We start from the raw sequence: 19901 nt of genomic DNA on the forward strand, positions 1-19901 counted from the left end.
TGTGATTTAAAATGTTTCTTTACCAATAAAGAGGAAACTATAATTTATCAGGCACCAAATATGACTTTTCAATCTGCTTCCAATCCAAAGTTAGCACTTATTAAAACAGACTAAGATAACCTAAAGATATCCTATGGAACAGGTAGGCCTCACTGTAGTGAGAAACTAATTTAGGAGTTTTTCTCTACCAGAAGTACAAATCTAACTTTTTAACTACAATGCACATTGTCATATGGGCTGTCTGGAGCCTATGTTAGGGGTGATTTAAATGTAAAAAAGGGAGCTTTAGGCTTGGTAAGGGGGTTATTTTGTCAAGTAGAATTACCAGTTTAAAACTGCTACCAGGCTGAAATGGCAAGCCTAAGAGCTTCTTTAACGGCCCACTTAAGTGGGTGGCATAATAAGTGCTGCAGCCCCACTAGAAGCATTCAATTTACCAGCGCTGGGTATCTGGTATACCACATATCTAGGAACTAATAGGTAAATTAAATATGCCAATCAGGTGTAAACCAATTTTGCTGTGTTTTAAGGAGTGAGAACAAGCAGTTTAGCACTAGTTAGGAAAAGTGCAGAGAGTCTTAAAGTCAACAGAAACAAATTCAGAAAAATTGGAGGGGTGAAGACAAAACATTTAGGGGTAGACCAACATAAGGTTGACAAGTCTAACAGTTTTCTTCTGGCACACCTCTTCAGTTTCTGAAAATCTTACTTTGACTTAAGTCGCAGAACTTTACAATTATAAATGCATTTTTGTGCTCCTGCGTTTCAATTAGATGTGCAAAAAAAGGTAGTTATATAACCTTTCTATGCTTGAATGAGGTGTGTTGCTAATAATTGGTTGCCTTTTCATTATAACAGAAATTGCAGCATAGAAATTAGCGTAGTTTAAATGGAAGTGACAATGTGCAAAGCAGTAGCCAAGCAAACGGAATAGTAGCTCCTTCTAACACTGAATTGCTAGAATATTGTTATTGAAATGTGTACATTAGAATTCACTGCATGCTGATGAAGCACATTGCTACTTTATGTTCTGCTGAGTTTAAGAGGCACTTTCAACGTTTAAAGACTTCTCTTCATTGATATTCAATTTCCTAATGCAGCAAAGGTCACAAGCCTCGGAGAGACGTGCCTTGGTTTAGAAAGGGTTTATGTGATATCATTATCGGATCGCTGTGTATTATCATTACACAAGGGGCTCCATGGAGCACATCTACTTCATCAGAAGTGTGTTTCCGAAGATGTAGTATGTTGATTCCCTTTGTCCTACTGAAGAAAGATAGGCCCTCATTATGACCCTGGCGGTCTTCTGACCACCAGGGTTAATGTAACGAATGACCCATACACAAGCACATGACAGCCCCTTTGCGCTGGTCACTGTCACTGCACCACCACACCCCACAAAAACACACGTCTTCTTGTCCCAGTTTCAGGGACAGTGAAGTGTACAGAACACTGTGTCTTACAACAGCAACACCACAGTAACATCACACATAATCAAACTGACACCCTCACATTGCTCACATTCCATGGACTGTTGTGATATTGAAGACACATATGTATGGATGTCTCATTTCACCCAAACACACCTTCCATGAAACACCCCTGTGATGGACCCACACACATCACCGACAATGCAACACAATGGAAGGTCAGTGGGATGCACAATATTTTGTGTCACAAATATCCAAAGCTCACAATGTAAACAATACCTGCACGATAGGGATGGGGACATCAGGGACACTCCAGGAACAATGCTGCTCTGGGACAAATTTTACTTTGCACATGGCCCTAAAACACCATTTGCACAGCAACTGGCCCTTCATGTATCTCAGGGACAACCAATAGTAGAGCCAAGTGCCATGTCAGCCTGCAAAATGTGTGAGTGGAAGTCAAGAAAGCCCATACAACAGCAACAGCATGGGTCACACATTTTGATGAAGTAGCATGTGCCTATGAGGTTCTTACCTGCTCCTCTGGTGAGTCATAAAGCTGATCATACAGGGAAAGGACCTTGTTCAAGAGTTTCTCTAGCTCCTCTGGAGAGAAGGCAGACGCCCTTTCACCTGATGGCCATGGCATGTTTGCTCCCAAATTCTGCAAAATGCAGCTGAAGTGTTGGATGTGTTGATGGCAGCAGTGTCAGGAGTCAAGTGACTGATTTTGCAAATCGCAGCATACACACATGCCATGTACAGGCCATCACCGCCGACGGGCACAGCCATTGGCCCGTGACCGCCGCAGGCAACAATGTTAGTTTATGGCTGTGTCCACTGAGGTTGGTATTGCCCACCTTGCGGACGACTTCTGCCGACAGCTACAGGTTCATCCTAATGTCCAGTGGAGTAGGTCAGGCATTCGCCATTTTGAAGTTTGGAAATACAGTATATGGCCCTATTAAATGCATCAAAAGAATATTATATGTGTGAGCTCAACACAAATATCTCAAATCAGTCTTGTTGTGTAGGTCCTACTACACAATCACCAGTGTAGTGTGTTGCTGGGCACACATGGCATATGTCAACACCAGTGCAGTGCGCGCTCTATTGGCGACTAGAATGCAAAAACCCAGCACTCTCAAAACAACGTAATTTATGCATTGTGCTGATATGTTGTTGTTTAACCTTTTGCATTGCAGAGTTTAATCCTGAAGACTTATTTTTTATGTGTTTACAAATTCTGTTCATTTGCAATGTATTGCTGCAGGCTTTCAGAGTGTGTTAGGGTGTGGTCCCTTTCCAGGGCCTTCCAGAGACTTTCCCCGCAGCATGCCTGGGTGAGGTTGTGGGCTGGGCCAAGACTCTATAAAAGGGAGCCAGCCCAGATCCAAGTGCTCACTATTCAGAGGTCCCGGTGCAGAGCAGCAGCTACTTCCTGAGCTCCTGTCTCTGTGGCCTATTTGATCTTCCAGGCCTCTGCCCTTCATTCTTCATTGGTGATCCTTGTTCTGGGTGGTAAGACAGTGGTTGGGCTGACCTCCCGACGCCGTTATCGAGAACTTTCATATTCTTGGCCTAATTCTTTAATGATTAACAGATGACTTTGCGCGCTACCATTTCTTGACATTTGCTTGGTGGCTTGCGAATCGGCAAGACGAGCGATTCGTTTCATGCTGATTTGATCTTGTTATTCATTGTGCGCTACCATTTCTTGACATTTGCATGGTGGCTTGCGAATCGGCCAGACGCGCGATTTGTTTCATGCTGATTTGATCTTGTTATTCATTGCGCGCTACCATTTCTTGACATTTGTATGGTGGCTTGCGAATCGGCAAGACGCGCGATTCGTTTCATGATGATTTGACTTTGTTATTCATTGCGCGCTACCATTTCTTGACATTTACATGGTGGCTTAAGAATCGGCAAAAGACGCGCAATTTGTTTCATGGTGCTTTAATCTTGTTATTCATTGCGCACAGTTATTTTGGGGCATTTACATCGTGGCTTACGAATCGGCAAGACGCGCGATTCGTTTAATGGTGATTTAACCTTGATATTCATTGCGTTCTACCATTTCTTGACATTTTACAAGGTGACACTCGAATCAGCAAGACGCACGATTCTCTCTTCGAGCTTAATTCATGTTGTTCATTGTATGCCATTTATTCTAAGACATTTATTAGGTAACATTCGAGTTGACAAGTTGTGTGATTTGTTTCCTGAATCCATATTGTGTTATTCATGGTGCACAATCCTTTTATGGTGTTTACTATATATATATAAAAATCTGCAATGTGCGCAATTCGTGTTGAAACATTTCAAGAGAACACAGAAGACCAGAGTTTCTGGATGCAATATTGCATGGTCCTAGTATGCATTCTCAAAAAAGGATTCATGTGACTTGTTTAGTACTGATCGAGAATGTTTTTACCTGATTCTCATGTAAAGGAAAGTACTTGAATTAGAAAGTTTCATTTAATCCATCTTGATTCCCTTACAGATATCCAGCCATCTTAAAACTCAGTTATTTTAAGCCTAATTCTTAGGTTGTTCATGTTTTCAGAATGACTAGGCTTAGAGTCATAGTCTAGTATTGATTTCATGAGATGTAATTTTCATATTGTGTGTTTTAACCTTTTTCTTACTACAGGTCTCCTTCCCAGCTGTTCCCTTCCTAATCCCCTCTTCCCCTCTTGAACTCTCTTAGCTTCTGTGATTTATCTATCATAGTCTTGGAGCTGTTCAGTGGTGGACGTGTTGGGAATGTGTGCAGACCCCGAGGATCTGGTGACTCTGACAGCATATGACAGCGGTGCACTGTCCACCACCACTGACGTTTTTTTTGGTGGTCAGCAAATACTGTTAACTTTTGAGGGCCAATTGAGGATCAGATAGTTGGGTGTTGCACCAATCCATGTTGTGGGCACAGGTCTTGTCAACCATGGGGGTCACATTTGACCCTTGTGTAGTTGACAGCTGTGATGTGTACTAGGTGTAATGTATTTCAAGTCTGAAATGCTTTGTCACATGATTTTGTTGGTATACATCATGTAAGTTGGTGTAGACAGTGACTAATGCGGCCACTCATGTATTTTCACACAAAGGTACCCAGGGAGAGGGAGGATGTGAAAAGCTCTAGTGTTCTGTCCATTGCCAGACCTTCAAAACATGGAAGAACACCACATAATTCAACTATACCCTCTGAATATGCAAACAATAGTGAATTTATGCCGTCAGTTGGAACTAGATCTGATGCCTGAAAACACTTGGCACATGGCACATGCATACCACCCATTGTGAGACTCATGGCAGTATTCCACTTGCTAGCCACAGGGTCCTAACGTACAGTGGCCATATCTGGTGGTATGTCCCAACCTATTTTCAGTTTTGTGTTGAGAGATTTCCTATCAGCAATGTTGAAACATATTGACAGTTACATCATGTGCCCCTGATGAGAGGATTTGGTCAATCTGAAGACTTACTTTTATGGTTTGGCCTGCCTGCCACATGTGGTGGGGGCCATTGATGGCACACATGTTGCCTTGGTGCCTCTGCAGGCCACTGAACAAGTCTATCGCAACAGGTAAAACTTTAATTCAGTCAACAAGCAAATTGTCTGTCTCTACATCTCAAACATCTGTGCCCGGTTCCCTAGTTCAGCTCATGATTCATTTGTTGTGCTGAAGAGCACCATACCCCAGCTGATGTCACTACTGCAACCAGAGAGGGCCTGGCTGGTTGGTAAGTCACATCTGTCTTGATTTTGTGTGAGCAATGTCAGGTGCTACAATCATGAAGTGAGTGACTAATTGTTGCACCTATGTCTCATTCCTAAATAGTACACTCAGAATATCCAAACCATCCGTGGTTATTAACACCCCTGAGGAATCGAATTACACCAGGGGAAGTCAACTTTCATGAGGCCCAGGGAAGAACACAGCAGGCAGTGGAGCGAGATTTGGGATCCTGAAGGCCAGATTTCGCTGTCTGGACAGGACTTGTGGAGCCCTCCTCTAATCACCCGGGAAAGTGTGTCAGATCACTGTGGCATGCTGCATGCTCAATAACATCACTCTGGGGAGGAATATCCCTTACATCCCAGTCAAGAGGTGAGCCTGCAGTGTCACTGGGTGAGAATCCTGAAATGCTGAATGAAGACGATAGCAGTGAACAAAAGAAGCTGACTTGCATTGATAGCTTCCTCTAATGAGTGTAAGTATGTCATGTGATATCATGACTAGGACAGTACAATGAAGTGTAGTTGTGATAATGTGTGTAGTACATTTTTGGAAATAGCTAGGGACCTGATGCTCAGGCAAAACCAGCCAAAGGCTGTTTGATGAGATAGCTTTTGACACATCCACACCTTAATGATGTTGCTTTGTTTGTGTTAGATTTATTGTAATTTACTTTGTTTTCCAGATGCTTGCTATGTGACTTGTGTCATAGGTATGGTTTCAAACCTGTGCTCCTTGTTTTGCTCTTTGTTTGGGTACCTTCACCATGACATCTTCATGTGGGCATTTCAGAGTTGTGACATTGGCAAGTATGTGATGCTGTTCTGACATACGAAGTCAACATGAATTGTTCCAGGGAATGTAGGTCACAGACTTTTGGTGTAGGAGACCTGTGCCAAGACACCTGGCAGAGTGAGAGGGTGGAAGTTTAGAAGGCTCCATTGGACTTGTTCTTTGTCATGTCCCTGATGCATCATGTGTGGCATCATATGGACAGAAAATATGTAGTCCTAGGCCAGATTGATGTTAGTTACCCTTCACATTGGCTAAGCACTCTTTTTATATGACATGCATGTAGCTGTTGATGTGTTTTATCATTGCAGGCCAAAGAGCTTGTGCCACATGATTGAAATTTGTTTGTGTCATACCACCAGATGCATAGGCACTGGATTGTAATGACCCTGTGATAAGAAACTGTTATACTGCCATTTGTCTGAGGCTTACATGATATAATGTTAGATTACTTTTATGTGGTAGGCGATATTGGTCCAGCTGATGACATTAACTACCTGAATGTTTGCCTATTTAACAGGACATTGTCTGACAAATCCATTCCTTCTATGGTCTGGAGGGTCTGTACCTATAAATTTGTTCATTTACACAGTATGATTCAATCATGCATGATTTGCTATTGTTCAAACATACTGAGATCCTACGCGCTGAACAATGTAATAAAAAGATTTCTTTGATAAGACACTTGTATGTACATGTTTGTGTGGAATGGTTGTAATCCCGAGCTGGACACTGGGTACATACAACATAACCCATCTTGCAGAAGTACCACGGATTATCATTGAATGATTCACATGGTCTGACATATCTATGTGGCAAAATGTGAACTTAGAGAGCGCAGACCACAAGTTTGTGACAAGTGAATTTATTGCAATGCTACTACTAACAGAAATTATTTGTGACATAAATTAACAAAACTTTTAATGCGAAGGGGTCAGTTATGGTGAATGAAATCATTGTAGTAGATGCCACACCATTGAAGTCCAAAGTCCAGAGTATTCCTCCCATTGGGAATGGAATATGGTTCAGATCAGTCCACAGAGTGTATCTGTGACACAAAGGAATTGCTTTAGGAAGAGGTCACTTGCTGACAGTGGTGGTTGTCTTGCCATCCGCACCTTCTTTATTCTTTACTGGATGTCTCCGCTTGCAAGGGGGGGTCAGCTGCTGCAGAGGAAAGGGTGTCTGTAGCTGTTTGTGCCTCTGGCTGGGTCTCCCTTTCTGTGCCAGCCATAGATGTACTTTGGTGTGATGTAGGTGCCACACAGGAAGTGGTAGATATTGGGATGAAACCCCTGCTCAGGCTGGTGATGATTTCCCTCAGCACTCCTGTTAGGGTGCCCATTTTGTTTTCAAATTTGACCCTCTGAAGCTGCTTTGTTTCCTGGAGTTCAGTCAACATCTGGCCCATCACACCTTGAGAACCCCAAGATGTTGCTGATGGTGTCCTGGCCAACAGCAGCCCCAGTAGCCTCACTTTGCTGGGCCACAGAATCCCTCCCAAGCACCCTACCCCCATGCGCCTGTACCCTTGGCACAGCGTGCCCTCTCCAACTGGGTCCTGGACCCTCAGTGCCAGGAGGGTCAAGTTGCACCTCAGGATCCAGGACTGGGAGGCACAAGATGGTGGAAACTGTGCTAGGCACACAGGTTGCAGGCACATCATTGCCTGGAATGTTGAAGCAGCAGGGCTGGGAGGTGATGTTGTGGCCACAGTGAGACTCACTTTTGCCGCCTGACCCGGTTGCCCTGATGGGCCAAGGCTGTCCTCCATGTCCACAAGTCCTGGAGTGTCGTCATCACTGAGGGCTTCACCTCGGGGGTAGTGGTTGTCTGTTCTGTGGCCTCTGTGTACCCAGTGGCACCTCGACCTGTTGATGAAGGTAGTACGATGTTAATGGCTGAAGTGTGACATCTGCTTCCAAAGGCTTTGTGTGACAGTAAGCAGAGACACTGGACATTCATAAGTTGTAAATTAGCTTATTGTGCCATGTTAGCATGGTACTGGAGTATTTGACATGCATGTGTGAAGCTTGCCTAAACTATTTGACTCAAGCAGCTGATGAAATGTGCAGATCAGTTGCACTTTGGATGATGGAATGAAAATGACATCTTACCAACAGTGAAGCCAACACAGTGGATAAGCAACATATGCCTTTGACCTTTTGGAGGCCTAGTTGAGTGAAATACAGGCAAACACAGAACTTTGTTGTATTTGTATCTGCAGTCACCATGTGTGCAGTGCTGTGTCAATGTGTTTGCTGTCAATACCAACCTGGTGATGTAGCTTTAGGCCTTAGGAATATTTGGTGTACACAACTGTACAGTCCTAAATGTGTAAACTTAATTTGTGAGTTTACAAACAGGGGCATATGGGCAAGTGAACATTGAACTGGTGAGTGGAATTACAGACATAGGGTCTATTGGGCTTTCAGTGAGGTCACTCCCTCTACTTCCCAACACTTGACAAATGGTATCCTATCAGGTGAATACATTTCATTTGAGAGTTAACAAACAGGGCCAAATGGGCAAGTGGGCACTGGGCTGGTGCTTGTCATTACAGACACAGGGCCTACTGGGAGTTGCAGTCAGGTCACTCTTTCTACTTCCCAACACTTGACAAACGGTATCCTCCCAGATGAGTAAACTTCATTTGAGAGTTAACAAACAAGGGTATATGGGCAAGTGAACACTGGGCCGGTGGTTGGAATTACAGTCACAGAGCCTGTTGGGGTTTGCAATCTGGTAACTCCCTCTGTTTCCCAATACTGGACAAACGGTTTCCTTCCAGAAGTGTAAGCTTAATTTGAGAGTTAACAAACAAGGGTATATGGGCAAGTGAATACTGGGCTGGTAGTTGGAATTACAGTCACAGAGCTTGTTGGGGTTTGCAGTCTGGTCACTCCCTCTGTTTCCCAACTCATGACAAATGGTGTTCTCTCAAGTGAGTAAACTTCATTTGAGAGTTAACCAACATGGTTATATGGGCAAGTGAACACTGGGCTGGTGGTTGGAAATACAGACATAGAGCCTGTTGGAAGTTGGAGTCAGGGCATTCCTTCTACTTCCTAACACTTGACAAATGGTATCCTCCCAGGTGAGTTAACTTAATTTGAAAGTTAACAAACAGGAGTATATGGGCAACTGTACACTGGGCTGGTGGTTGTAGTTGCAGACACAGGGACTATTGGGTGTTGCAGTCAGGTCACTCCCTCCACTTCCCAAACCTTGACAATTGGTATCCTCCCAGGTAAGTAAACTTCATTTGAGAGTTAACAAACAGGTATATGGGCGAGTGAGCACTTGGCTGGTAGTTGGAATTACAGACATAGGGCCTCATTTCTACCTCGACGGTCTTTTTTAAAGACCGTCGAGGTACTGCCGTGCTGAAGACCGCCAGTGCAGACGGTTTTGGACGGAGAGCCGCCAGCAGCCATACTGGCGGTCGGCGGGGAAGTGGAGGCTGCTCCACCTTCACCGCCCCGTCATCAGAACACCGCCCACCGAATCACGTTCCATGATTCGGCGTGGCGGTGTTCTGGTGACGGGGTGCTGACGGCGGAGCAGGCCCCATGGATCCCGTCCCCTCTCGGAGGATCAACGGACAAGGTAAGTTGATCGTCCGTTAGGGGAGGGGGTGGGGGGTTTTGTATGCGTGCATGGGGGAGTGCGTGTGAGTATGCAGAGGAGGTGTGTAAGTGCGTGTATGCATGAAGGGGGTGTTGTGTGTATGGGAAATGTGTACGGGTCGGTATGTGTGCATGTCTGTTTGTATGTGTGCGGGTATGTGTTGTTGTAGTGTATGTGTGCGTGTAGGGGTGTGTGTATGTGCATGTTGGGGTTGGGAGTGGGAAGGGGGGGTGTGTATGTGCATGTTGGGGGTGGGGGGGAGGGAGGTCCTGCCACCTTTGGGTGGTAGCAGGGGGGTGGGGGTAGGACTCGGGGTAGGACTCGGGGGTGGAGGAGGGGGGTGTTGGAGACCCCTATCAGTGCCAGGGAAGGAATTCCCTGGCACTGATAGTGCATACCGCTGTGGCAGTTCCAACCCACCCGAAATCCATGGCGGTATGCAGGGTCCTGATACCGCCGGCTGTCTGGTGACGGCCGCCGGGCTGGAGACCGAAGTCTCCAGCCAAGCGGTCGTCACCGCCCTGGCGGTCGGGGTGGAGCAGTAGCAGATAATCCATTTTCTTTCCACCAGCTTGTTGGCGGTATTACCGCCACTTCTCCCCTGCCCACCAGGGTTGTAATGAGGCCCATAGAGCCTTTTGGGAGTTGTGGTCAGGTCACTCCCTCCACTTCCCAACACTTGATGAATGGTAACCTCCCAGGTAAGTAAACTTCATTTGAGAGTTAACAAACAGGTATGTGGGCGAGTGAGCACTTGGCTGGTAGTTGGAATGACAGACCTAGGCCCTCATTACAAAGCATCGATAATACCGCAAACAGGCCGGTAGAAAAAAAAATGGGATTACGACCATGGCAGAAACCGCCAACATAGACAGCCACTTTAACACTCCGACCACCACGGCGGTACAAACAAACAGCGAGACGGACACCGCCAACAGACAGGTGAAAGACAATGTACCGTCCACCCTATCACAAGATGCCTATCTGCCACCTTTTCCGGGGCGGAACCAACGCAAACAAAAAAACGGCAGAAACAGTACCAAGAAGGGAAAACACTCACCTCTCCACACCCCACGAGGAACCAAGATGCCATGGAGCCTGAATTGCAGATACTGCTGATGAAAGTCTTCCTTCTTTTCTATCAGGAGCTCCAATGACGGCGGCGATGACCACGGTGAGTACTGCACCTACAACACATGGGAGGGGGGAGGAAAAAAGAGAGTGACACACACACGCAACACCCCCACCCTCACCCACAACACCATACGCACAAATGCATGCAGCAACAGTACACATACACCCCCCCCACCCCCCCGGAAGAACACAAGGACAAAAGGAATTGATTTGAAGGAATGTAATCATGTTTAATCTCATTATCAAAGTTCAAAATCCAGTAAACGCAATTATGTACACCAACTACACAGGTCCGGATAGTGCACCAATCATTGTCCGTGGACCACTAGGCCCAAAATGCATGGGCGATGCCCACACTAGATACTTGACTGGAAACGGAGAGAACACTGCAGGGTCATCAGATCGAAATGAAACAGGCACTTCAGGGGGAGGGGAAAGGGGCACCTCAGCCAGATGAATGCATGACGCCACTGCTGCAGGAAGAGGCTCCATGCCCATTGATGTATCATGGGGAGTGCAAAGCCACAGTCTCTAAAGTCTCTCCAGTGGGTGGTTTGACCACTGCTTTATCCTGGGGAGTGCAAAGCCACAGTCTCTCAAGTCTTTCCAGTGGGTGGTTTGCCCACTGCTTTGCCCACTGCTTTATCCTGGGGAATGCAAAGCCACAGTCTCTCAAGTGGATGTCTTACTCCACTGGTTCTGGAGAGGGCTTTGTGCCCAGAGTGCTTCATCCTGCCAAGGACTGAGGTAGTGGATGCCTTGCTCCACTGGTTCTGGAGGGGGCTTTGTGCCCAGAGTGCTTCATCCTGCCAAGGACTGAGGTAGTGAATGCCTTTCTCAATTGGTTCTGGAGGGGGCTTTGTGCCCAGAGTGCTCCACGTGCAGTGTGGCCGGTACAATTCCCTCACCTGGGTGTGTGTGCCACGAGATTGCCGAGGTGCAGGTAGCATGATGCGCCATGGAGGCAGAGACATACCCCACACTGCTGCGGCTTCGCATTCCATATGCAGGTGACAACTGTGATGACAGTAATACTTCATAGAAGCTGCCCAAGGTCCTGGAACTCACCACCAGCCTCGGACGACTGACCACTGGGGATGGTAGGCATGTCTGCGGTGGTGCCACTGTCCAAAGATGTCGCGGGGCCGCTGGCAGTGCTTGCGGCAGTGTAAGTCGTGGCAGTGCTGGCTGCGGGGCCTGGGGCTGCGGTACTGGCTGCGGGGTCTGTGGCAGCGGTGCTGGCTGCGGGGTCTGTGGCGGCGGTGCAGGCTGTGGGGTCTGTAGCGGCAGTGCTGGCTGCGGGGTCTCTGGCGGCGGTGCTGGTGGCAGGGTCTGTGGCGGCGGGGCATGTGTCAGCACCTGCTGAGGAAGAAAGCAGGATGTCTCCTGCAGCCTCCGACGGCTGCCCAAGGAGGAAGAGGCTGGGGACTGTCGCAGCGGCTGTACACGTGCGGGAAGCGGTGCTGGTGGCGGTGCAGGTGGCGGTGTTCGCCGCCGTACAGGTTGGCGTGGATGTGGACAGAAGATGTGACACTGGTCCCTCAGTAGGTGCCACCATGCCCTCTCCTGACCTGCCCTTCAGTTTTTTGCCCTTCCCCACCTTTGGTGGTGGCGCATATGTCTTGCCACTATCACCTTTCGTTTTCGCTGACCCCTTGGTGGCAGGTGTTTTCGGGTTCTCCCTCTGGGATGTGGGCGCCTTTTTAACCTTGGCAGGTGGCGGAATGTCCTTGCCCTCGCTCCGTGGCACACTGGCATCCCTGATGGTTGGCGCACTCCATGACCCCGCAGTTGCTGGCACCACTGTGCCTGGGGTTGTGGTGGCTGAGGTGCTGGGCTGGGACCTGGAAAGCCTGGCCCTAGGGGAAGGATGGGGGGGAGGTGAAGGGAAGAGGTCAAGGTTTGACAGGAAAAGTTTTTTAGACACACTGGGAGAGGACACTGGGGATGTGTGAATGGTAGTGGGGGTCGTGATTGCACGTGTGCGATGTGTGGTGATGGGCGTGCTGGTGATGGAGGTAGTGGATGAGGATGTAGTGCATGCAGGTGTGAGTGGAGACGAGACTGGGAGGGAGGAGGGAGACATGGAGGAGGGGGACACAGTTGAGGAAGTGGATGTTGGTATGTGTGCATGGGTATGATGCTTGTGTGGGTGCCTGTGGGATGTGTGGTGCTTATGTTTGCCTGAGCCACTCTTGTGTGTTGATGTGTGTGCATGCTGGTCTGATAGTGTGCTTGGGATAGGCTGAGGTACAGGGGATTGGGTCTGGGTGGAGGAGGTTGGAGGGGGGAGGCTGGACACAGGGACAATGGCTGCCATCAGTGCTGAGGCCAGAGCCTGAAATGCTCTCTGTTGGGCTGCCTGGCCAGAAGGAATGCCCTCCAGGTATGCATTTGTTTGTTGCAAATGCCTCTCAACACCCTGGATGGCATTCAGAATGGTAGACTGCCCAACAGTGAGGGATCTCAGGAGGTCAATAGCCTCCTCACTGAGGGCAGCAGGGCTGACTGGGGCAGGGCCTGAGGTGCCTGGGGCAAAGGAGATGCCCACCCTCCTGGGTGAGTGGGCACAGGACACACGCTGAGGGGCTGCTGGGAGGACAGTGCTGGTAGGGGGGTGGCGGCTGTACCTGTTGATGCAGTGGGCACAGAGGGGCCTGCCACCGCAAGGGAGCTCCCATCAGAGGAGGAGTTGCTGTCGCTGGTCTCTGCTCCTGTCCCCGCCATGGAGCTCCCCTCACCCTCTGTCCAACTGGTGGCTTCAGACTCCGTTGCTTCACCCTCCAGGGCCAAGTGGGATGCAGCTCCCTCCTGGTCCTGTGCCAATGCTCCGCCTGATGATGCTATTGCACACAAGAGCAGGGAGACCACAAAAATGGGGGGGGAGATGGAAGACAGAAGAAAGACATGTTCAGTGCATGCAACACCACTACCGTTGGCGGGCACAACAGACACAGCAGCCCTCTGCACTACGCCATGCACTTATAGTTCCTGGATTAATCACATACCCATGGGGTACGAGGCCTAAGCCCAATTGCTGCACACCTGGAAGTCACAGGAGCCTGACTAGGTGTAGATGGCTCTAACTACTAGTGGGGTTGAGGTGCCACATAGCCTGCCTCACAAGGGACCTTGCCTACCAAGATCGCCCTGGCCTTGGGGAACCCACTGCCCACCTCTCCCGCCCAGACACCTCGTAATGCGTGCAAAGTCAGCTGAATTAAAGTGTACTCACCCCCTTGTGGCTGCTGTGATGCCCTCAAGCGCCCATCCAACTCCAGATAGGCCACCACCAGGATCCGGAACATCAGGGGGGTCATGGTGCGACAGGCACCCCTCCCACGTTAGGAGGCCATCCCCAGCTGGGCCTCTGCCGTCTTCTTGCTCCAGCGGCACTGGTACTCCCATCTTTTACGGCAGTTGGTGCTCCGTCTGTGGTCCGGATGTCCTTGGCGATGGCACGCCAAATACCCTTCTTCTGGTGGGCGCTGACCCGAGGAACGGTACAGGGGGAAAGGAAATTACTTACCCGTCCAGACCGTCATACTCATAGCCCCCGGTTCCCACCCTTGCCCTGACGCACATACACTCACCATCTGCACATGCAGGCCTCACCCCCCATGTATCGTCCATCCACACCACTCAAAACAGGCATTGCCCATACAGCATGCTCATAGTGTACTCACCTGTTTGTCTGGAGGACCGTACAGTTGCGTGTACTGGGGGAGGACCCCATCCACTAGTTTCTCCAACTCCTTAGAAGTAAGGCAGGGGCCCTTTCCCCAGGCACATGAGCCATGGTAGGTTCCAGACACAGGTCACAGCAGCACTTGCAGTGTAGGTCCTCTCCTGGTGAAGGTCAGGTATCAAGTGAGTGAACAGACAGAAAATGGCGGTCGCGTCCGTGGCGGTGCGTACCGTCACCGCCGGCGTACATTGTCATTGGCTCCTCGGACCCATAGGGCCCAATGTTAACCAGTGCACAATTGTGCCGCGGTCTTCGACCGCCCACCGCGACGGTGCACAACACCAGCGCAGTTCTCTCATATCCCCTTGTCCCACCTTACAGGTCAGGCAGCCATCATTTCAGGAGGCCACATGGCATGAATAATAACTGCATCACACCTTTGTAGGCCTGGAATACACACAGTTACAGGCACATTGCAGATTAATAAATGTGTGCAAATTACATTTTGTGATACCTCAGTGTTGTTTGACTCTCTGCTCGCTGCTCTCCTCCATAGGGCACATCTTCTGGGGCAGGTGATGAGATGGCAGCATCCTCCGGCGTACAGACCGCTGGTGGACCTGTCGACAATGGAAGAGAGACACATAATAGTCACATACAGACTTGATCGTGCAACAATCCAGGAATTGTGTGCCCAGTTGGAGCCCGACCTGATGTCAGCTATCCGCCATCCCACAGGAATACCCCATCAAGTGCAGATCCTGTCAGTACTCCATTTCCTGGCAAGTGGTTCCTTTCAAACAATAGTGGCCATTGCATCAGGGATGTCCCAGCCAGTGTTTTCTAACATGTTGTCCAGAGTGTTGTCTGCCTTGCTGAAACACATGCGCAGCTACATCGTGTTCCCTCAGGTGGAGGATTTGCCCACAGTGAAAGGTGACTTCTATGCCCTGGGACATATCCCCAACATCATTGGTGCCATTGATGGGACACATGTGGCATTGGTACGCCCCCGCAGGAGTGAACAGGTGTACAGAAACCGGAAGAGCTACCATTCAATGAATGTGCAGATGGTGTGTTTGGCAGACCAGTACATCTCCCATGTGAATGCCAAGTTTCCTGGCTCAATGCATGACGCTTACATTTCGAGGAATAGCAGCATCCCTTATGTGATGGGGCAACTTCAGAGGCACCGTGTGTGGCTAATAGGTGAGGCCAAGGACCCTATACAGTGTGAATAGGTGTCTGGGTATTGGAGAGTCCCTAAGGGTTGGTGTGTGTCTAACAGTTGTCCCTCGATATTTGCAGGTGATTCTCGTTACCCCAACCTGTCATGGCTACTGACACCAGTGAGGAATCCCAGGACAAGGGCAGAAGAACACTAGAATGAGGCACATGGACGAACTAGGAAGGTGATCGAATGAACATTCGGCCTCCTGAAGGTCAGATTCCGGTGCCTCCATATGACAGGTGGTTCCCTCTACTACTCACCAAAGAAGGTGTGCCAGAAAATCGTGGCCTGCTGTATGCTGCACAAACTGGCTTTGCGATGGCAGGTGCCTTTTCTGCATGAGGAGGGTCCGGCTGGTGGTCTTGTGGCAGCTATGGAGCCTGTGGACAGTGAAGAAGAGGAGGCAGAAGAAGAGGATATCGACAACCGAAAGAACATAGTCATGCAATACTTCCAGTGAGACACAGGTAAGAAGATGTCACTGCCTCCCACATCTCATACACTTTCTGGAGCTAGCATAAGTCAGTCATTTTCACTCAGTGTACGGACCCTGACTTGTCACTTTGCCTTTCCATTTCACAGATGTGGGTCCCTCTGCTATATTTCCTCCAGGCCTACAGCTGTGTTACATTGGTATGTGCACAAGTAAATTGACATTGCTATATTCCATGGTTATTGCAATTACACATTTGTGAAAGCACAGACTGACTCCAGATTGTTTAGTGATTGAAGTGTGTTTATTTCTGTGCAAATAAGTGGAGGGGGTTGTAAAATGGGCTGGGGGGATGGTGGAGGAATGTCCATGGGAGAGTCCAGTCTATTTGTTTCACAGGTGCATTGTCCAAAGGGGCATAGAAAGTGGAGCAATGGCAGTTCAAGGATGGACAGGGTGACAAAGTGGGACAAAAGGGTGACATTCAGGGGGGTCTCATTTCCTGGCGGTAGTCTTGGCAATGTTCTCTGTCTTGTTCCTGGATCTCAGGGACCGTTTGCGGGGTGGTTCTCCATCTGCGGGGGGTGGGGTGCTGGTGTCTTGTTCCTGTGGCAGTGCCTCCTGTCCACTAGCGCCGGCGGAGGTGGAGGGCTGTTCATCGTCCAGGCTAGTGTCAGGGGCCCCTTGTTGTGCCACTGTGTCCCTCCTGGTGTTGACAAGGTCTGCCAGTACCCCTGCAATGGTGACCAGGGTGTTGTTAATGGACTTCAGGTCCTCCATGATCCTCAGATAGTGTTCCTCCTGAAGCCGCTGGGTCTCCTGAAACTTGGCCAGTACCGTTGCTATCATCTCCTGGGAATGATGGTAAGCTCCCATGATGTTGGAGAGTGCCTCGTGGAGAGTGGGTTCCCTGGGCCTGTCTTCTCCCTGTCGCACAGCAGTCCTCCCTGCTTCCCTGTTTTCCTGTGCCTCGGTCCCCTGAACCGTGTGCCCACTGCCACTGGCCCCAGGTCCCTGATCGTCCTGTGTTACTGGGGTTGCCTGGGTTCCCTGTAGTGGTGGACACACTGCTGATTGACGTGTTCTGGGGATAGAGGGATGGTCCCGCTGGGGCAGTGCTGTGGTGGGGTTTCCTGAGGGGGAGGCTAGTCATCTTGATCCAGTTGTGCAGAGCTGCTGTCATCACTGTGGGTCTCTTCTGTGGGGGGACTGGATATGCCTGGAACCTCCTGTCAGGTGACATTGGGTAGGGGTCCTGCAGGGGTGTAAAGGCATGATTATTGTATCTGTGTGTGCCATTGTGTGCAATGGGTGAGTGACCCTCTACTCCAGTGCTTGCCTTCTTGGCTTGGTCCTTGTGTGATAGTCGATTTGGGGGTCTGTGTGGGTATCTGTTGTGGACATGCTTTGGTGATGGGTGTCCATGCTTTGGTGTTGCATGCAGGGCTTGGTATTGGGATGGCTGGGTTGTGATAGTGGGGCATATGTGAGATGTTGGAGTGATGAGGGTGAGGGTGTGGGTATGTGATGGCATGCAGGTGGGGTGGGGGGATAAGGTAGTAAAGGTTTGCCTTACCAGAGTCCAGTCCTCCTGCTACTCCTGCGAGGCCCTCAAGATGCAGAATTGCCAAGACTTGCTCCTCCCATGTTGTTAGTTGTGGGGGAGGAGGTGGGGGTCCCTTGCCAGTCCTCTGTACAGCAATCTAGTGTCTGGAGACCACGGAACCAACCTTCCGCCGTAGGTCGTTCCACCTCTTCCTGATGTCATCCCGTGTTCTTGGATGCTGTCCCACCACGTTGACCCTGTCGACAATTCTGCGCCATAGCTCCATCTTCCTTGCAATGGATGTCTGCTGCACCTGTGATCCGAATAGCTGTGGCTCTACCTGGACGAATTCCTCCACCATGACCCTGAGCTCCTCCTCAGAGAACCTGGGGTGTCGTTGAGGTGCCATGATGTGGTGTGGGTGATGTGTGAGGTGGTGTGTGTTGTGATGTATGAGGTGATGTGTTGTTGTGTGTTGTTTGAGGTGCGTGGATGCTGTGTAAGTGATGGCGTTGTGTGTCTGTGGATGCTGGTGTTGTTTTAGGTAGTGTCTCTCTCTGGCGTGGTTTCAAAAATCTGGTAGTAAGGGTTTGTGGGTGATGTGGGTGTGTACTTTATATTGGATTGGGTGTGTGGGTGTGGTGTGTGTATGTGTATCAGGTGTGTGTATTTCGATTTGTCCAATCAATGTGGTTGTGTTTTGTAAATGTGTGTGTATTTTGAGCGCGGCGGTGTGTACCGCCAATGGATTACCGCGGTTGAAAGACCGCCACGTTGATTCGTGGGTCGTGATAGTGTGGGCGTATTCCTGTTGGTGTGACGGTGTCAGTTTTGTTTTCTCCAGTTTATCACTGACCTTTGGTGTGGCGGACTTATGTGGGACTTGTGTGGGTGTCTGTATTGTGGCGGATTCCGAGCTGTGGGTCGTAATACGTGTAGCGGAATTCCGCTGCCGCAGCGGTATGTTGGCGGTCTTCTGCACGGCAGTAAGCGGCATTTACCGCCAGGGTTGTAATGAGGGCCAGAGAGCCTTTTGGGAGTTGTGGTCAGGTCACTCCCTCAACTTCCCAAACCTTGACAAATGGTAGCCTCCCAGGCGAGTAAACTTAATTTGAGGGTTAACAAACAGGGGTATATGGGCAATTGAACACTGGTCTAGTGGTTGGAATTGCAGACAAGTGGCCTATGGGAAGTTGCAGTCAGGTCAGTCCCTCCACTTCCCAACACTTGACAAATGGTTTCCTCCCAGGTGAGTAAACGTAATTTGAGAGTTAACAAAAAGTGGTATATGGGCAAGTGAACAATGGGCTGGTGGTTGGAATTGCAGACAAAGGGCCTATTGGGAGTTGCAGTCAGGTCACTCCCTCCGCTTCCCAAACACTTAATATTATGTATTATATATCTATAGGCAGATGTCATTTAGGTTTGTGCACACATTTACATATTGGAACAGACGATGTTTCCTAGGATGGTTTTTCTGATATGGAAAGACTTATAAGCACCTTTTCAACTTATGGCATGTGGTGGGCATTGGTAGCTGTGCTGCTGGATCCAACAATACACATTGATAGTGTTACATCTCAGATACTCTGGGTATTGAATGTTGATGATGTCCATGCTCAAGACAGTGGCAAAAGATGAGCAGTGGACCATGCAGGGCATTGCATTTTGTGACAGTTTTTGTGTGGTAACGTATTAGAATCCACTCCCCCAGGTATTCCTGTCAAGCCCTCAGGATTCTGGATGGCCAAGACTTTCTCCTCCGAAGGAATGAGTCTTAATGGGACACTAGGAGGGCCACCATTAGTCTTGTTAGCCTACATCAATTGCCTAGTGGAGGAGGCTGGCCCGGTTTGTAGTGGGTACCTTGGGTACTTACACCTCATACCAGGTCCAGTTATCCCTTATTAGTGAAATGTTGTATTGTTCTAGCAGCTTAGGCTGATAGAGGTAGCTATAGCAGAGCAGCTTAGGCTGAACTAGAAGACATGCAAAGCTCATGCAATACCACTTATAGTTACACAGAACATATACACAAGTAAAGACAATAGTAATTGTTACCAAAAAAAAAGGTATTTATTTGGGTGACACATTACCAAAAATATCTTAGAGGCAATATTCCTTCTGGAGGTAAGTATTATACACAACATATATACTAGACACCAAAATTAGACAAAATTAGACAAGTAAATAGTCATAGAATAATGCAAACAATAGGAAATGCTATATAATGCAATGGGAGAAAATGGGTCTAGGGGCAACACAAACCATATA

The sequence above is a fragment of the Pleurodeles waltl genome, chromosome 5, assembly GCF_031143425.1.
Source record: "Pleurodeles waltl isolate 20211129_DDA chromosome 5, aPleWal1.hap1.20221129, whole genome shotgun sequence".
NCBI classification, from domain to species: Eukaryota; Metazoa; Chordata; class Amphibia; order Caudata; family Salamandridae; genus Pleurodeles; species Pleurodeles waltl.